Source organism: Salmo salar, chromosome 14, assembly GCF_965601325.2.
Source record: "Salmo salar chromosome 14, fSalSal1, whole genome shotgun sequence".
In the NCBI taxonomy this organism is placed as follows: Eukaryota; Metazoa; Chordata; class Actinopteri; order Salmoniformes; family Salmonidae; genus Salmo; species Salmo salar.
The window spans coordinates 8180001-8185000 of record NC_138304.1 but is presented as its reverse complement, the minus strand read 5'-3'; the positions used below and the strand labels follow the sequence as shown (position 1 = coordinate 8185000).

General features: G+C 44.7%; 1 protein-coding gene across 5 annotated transcripts in view; it reads right to left on the bottom strand.

Moving 5' to 3' along the window:
• Positions 1-5000, bottom strand: part of LOC106568689 (activated CDC42 kinase 1) — a 183282-nt gene that overhangs the window by 66423 nt on the left and 111859 nt on the right. The gene's annotated exons all lie outside the window — the stretch shown is intronic.

Sequence of the window (5000 nt, the reverse complement as noted above, 5' to 3'; positions counted from 1 at the left end):
CACACACACACAGGCTCACACACAGGCTCACACACACACACAGGCTCACACACACACACACACACAGGCTCACACACACACACACACACACACACACACACACACAGGCTCACACACAGGCTCACACACAGGCTCACACACACACACACACACACAGGCACACACACACACACAAGCACACACACACACAGGCACACACACACACACAGGCTCACACACACACACCCACACACACACGCACACACACACAGGCTCACACACACAGGCTCACACACACAGGCTCACACACACAGGCTCACACACACACACAGGCTCACACACACACACAGGCTCACACACACACACACAGGCTCACACACACACACACACACACACAGGCTCACACACACACACACACGCACACAGGCTCACACACACACACAGGCTCACACACACACACACACACACACACACAGGCTCACACACACACACACACACACACACAGGCTCACACACACACAGGCTCACACACACACACACAGGCTCACACACACACACACACAGGCTCACACACACACAGGCTCACACACACACAGGCTCACACACACACACACACAGGCTCACACACACACAGGCTCACACACACACACACACAGGCTCACACACACACACACACAGGCTCACACACACACAGGCTCACACACGCACAGGCTCACGCGCGCACAGGCTCACGCGCGCACAGGCTCACGCGCGCACAGGCTCACACGCGCACACTCACAGGCTCACACACACACACACAGGCTCTCACACAGACACACACAGGCTCTCACACAGACACACAGGCTCTCACACAGGCTCACACACACAGGCTCACACACACACACACAGGCTCACACACAGGCTCACACACACACACACAGGCTCACACACACACACAGGCTCACACACACACACACAGGCTCACACACACACACACAGGCTCACACACACACACACAGGCTCACACACACACACACGCGCACAGGCTCACACGCGCACAGGCTCACACGCGCACAGGCTCACACGCGCACAGGCTCACACGCGCACAGGCTCACACGCACACAGGCTCACAGGCTCACGCGCGCACAAGCTCACGCGCGCACAGGCTCACGCGCGCACAGGCTCACGCGCACACTCACAGGCTCACACGCGCACACTCACAGGCTCACACGCGCACACTCACAGGCTCACACACACACACACAGGCTCTCACACAGACACACACAGGCTCTCACACAGACACACAGGCTCTCACACAGGCTCACACACACAGGCTCACACAGGCTCACACACACACACACAGGCTCACACACACACACACAGGCTCACACACAGGCTCACACACAGGCTCACACACACAGGCTCACACACAGGCTCACACACACACACAGGCTCACACACACACACACAGGCTCACACACAGACACAGGCTCTCTCACACACACACACACACACACACACACACACACACACACACACACACACACACACACACACACACACACACACACACACACACACACACACACACACACACACACACACACACACACACACACACACACACACACAGGCTCTCTCACACATGAGTGTTTGAACCACCACCTTGTAGGCTAGTGGCCAATCCTCAAAAAGGGCTTTAGTTTTTAAGTTATACCTCGGGAAGGGGTAACAAAGCACAACCTTGTTTTTCCATATTGCTAAAGTCACCCATATATGTAATGGATGGTTTTATAAAAATATTTTACTACAAAACTGGTTAAATTGATAGATCTTGTGACACACCGCCTTAACTCAAAATGTACAGCTCAAAATGCAAGCTCTGATATTGTAAAATGTTTGAATACAAGTAATCAGTTGTCTGCCCTTCATACACAAACAGCATTAGGATTCTTAAAGGATTTTGTGAATATAGACCTGTAAACACACAGATACAATAGGTGTAAATATCAACTATTAATATTTATGATGAATCTAAACTTAACATTTTGGTAGCTGTTCAATAGACAACACATTTTCTCCAACGAAAGGAAAGTGAATCCAATCCTGGACTCCGACACCCTCTCCCTAGCTCTACAACTTTCCCCCACTGTGGTATAACTTGCTCCTCCAGGATTGGGCTTTAAGTCTCAAGCTCACTTCATTTAGAAGTGAGCTTTGATATATTGCTAGTCCAATACATCTACCAGAATCCAAAATGACCTTCTGCTGGCTCACTGCATTTGTGAAGAACATTTGCATGTTCCGGTGCATTCTTATTTTTGAGTTGAGGTGGACCATTGCTTCTTCTAGAGAAGTCTGCCTTGGCGTTACCGTATATGTTGACTTGGTGAGAGTCATGGCGTATGGGGAGGATGCATCCACATATGACAAGCGCATAAAGGCAGTTGTTCACTACAATAAACCAACACAACCTGACAAGAAATGCCATCAACTTATTGAGCCTTCACATGTCATAGGAATTGCATCTCTCCAATGTCAATGCCATCCTGCATCTCCCAGAACTGTCCTCGGGATGCCCTCTCCACCTCAGTCCTCCCCTCAGGCAGTTACAAAAGAGACAGACACACCATGGAACTGGACTGACATTCAACAGCAAAAACACCGTCTGGAAATTGCTGGTGTGCATTGTCCTCATAACGTTGTAAAACTTCAATTAAACGCAGAGTCTTAAATAGCCACCTGCCCCTTTTAATAGCCAGGCAATGACACACAGTTGAGCAAATAAACAGTTGGTTCAAATAAACGGCGGGTCTAAACTAAATTGTTTGAGGTTACCATGAATTACAGTGAAGTGTTTACAAGGTTTAATGTTTGATTTGTTACATTAAATCATTCAGAAATGATACAAAACAATTATGGCAATCTGTTTTTATATTGCCAGCAAGAAACTGCTAGCCATTGCCTGCTAACAGCTGAGAACTGCTAGCTAACTGGCAAGCAAAGAAACATTCAACAACTTCAGGAGTACACACCCCTATGAATCACCATCTACTGGCGAAAGTAGGAACTGACAAAAATGGACAGTCAAAGAGGATAATAATTATTTTGTGAAAGAACAGTTGTTTTCTGTGAATAAAACAGAAGCATACTAAGACAAAAGAAACGTGACACTGTGTGTAAATGATAACCCATTAGTGCAGGAAATGAAGGAATTTATTAAAATGTTGGAAGTGAATGCTGCAATTAAACAATTAACTATGCATTTGAGCAAAAGCTGTGTGCATTAAGAAAACAGATGCCTGGCTCAAATAGAAGCCTATTTCTAATGAGCGCCTGTCGTGTTCAGTTATTCAAGTAAATAAACGCATGGGCTATTAATTGAAGTTCTACGGTATGTACCTATTTTACTACCAACCATGATTGCCCAGCCCATGTGATACCTGAACTGGACTCGCATGTGAAGAATGAGCTTCCATGCTGGGGTGAATCATGCATTGGTCTGGGAAACTGCAGAAATCCAACATCCCTATAAGGACATATGCCATTTATGGCAAACAGGCACCTTAGGATGGTAAAACTTGCTGTATGTGATTGTTTATGGAGGCTGGGGATTGACTGTGAGATAGTGGTCTTTGTGCACCATGCTTGACCAGCTCCAGCTCATCTGCATCTGTCCATCAAAGCCCAGGGATCATCTTCAAATGTATGTGTGAGGTGCTGTGCAATGTCCCTCAGAACCAACTCTTCTTAGTAATAGTCTATGACCTAGCTACACTAACTAACCTCAAATACATTTACATTTTAAACATTTAGCAGAGACTCTTATCAAGAGCAACTTACAGTAGTGAATGCATACATTTCATACATTTTTTGTTGTTGTTGCCCGTACTGCTCCCCCGTGGGAAAATTTACCTGAGGTCACCCTCACAGGTTCTGTCAATCTCCTGCTGGGCATGCCTCAGTCCGTCATCAAAGTTTCAGCAGTATTGGGACAGTGACACATTTGTTGTTGTTTTGGCTCTGTACTCCAGCACTTTGGATTTGAAATTATGAGGTTACGTTTTAGGGAATTTCATCCATATCGGGTAAACTGTTTCGAAGTTACAGCACTTTTTGTACATAGTCCCCTCCTTTTAGGGGACCAAAAGGCTTTGGCTATTCAAACAACAGGCATAGCAGTGCCAATCATAGTCCTAGGTATACCAAGAGCCGTATGAAACCATTTTAAATACAGCATAACACACTACAAAATGAACAAGGGCTAAGGTGTTTGAGTGTAAATCATGTTGGCCATATTGGATTTAGAATAAAATGGATTCCTACCAACAGTCTTTGTAGGCATGAATTTACAAAATTCAACTTTACAGGTGATTTAACCTCCATAAAATGTTATTATGACAGCAATATTTGATTTTGGACACCATATTGGATTTGGGAAAAAATATAAAGATCTGTGATTGCCCCTGTAATTAGGGGCTAAATACACAAAATCCTTTAATAAAACCTGGACCCCAAAATTGAATTTCGATGTCTGAGCCCACTTATTTACCTTAAAGCCAATTACAATGGCCACAAAATATTTTTAAAAGGTGTAACTGTATGCATACAGCACTGAATGACAGAAAAATGGACTTGGAAAGTGTTCAATTGAACAGCTACCAAAAAGAGAAGTTAACATTCACCATAAATATTCATAGTTTAAATTTCTGCTTATTGTATCTGTGTGTTTACAGGTTTATATTTCCAAAATGCTTTAAGATATCCTAATGTTGTTTATTTCTGTATGTAGAGCAGCCAATTGACTACTTGTACTAAAACAATTGACATATCAGAGCTTGCGATCTTAGGTAACATGAGCTTATGTGACCCACTCCCCCTCCAGCCAGGTATTATTCTGTGCTGTTTGAGTTACGAGGGTGTGTCACAATATCTATAAATGTAACAACTTTTGCAGTAAAAAAAACATACAAACATCCATTTAATATATAGGAGCCCTTAGACATATGGAAAAACATGGTTGTTTTGTTATACTTTGGGTC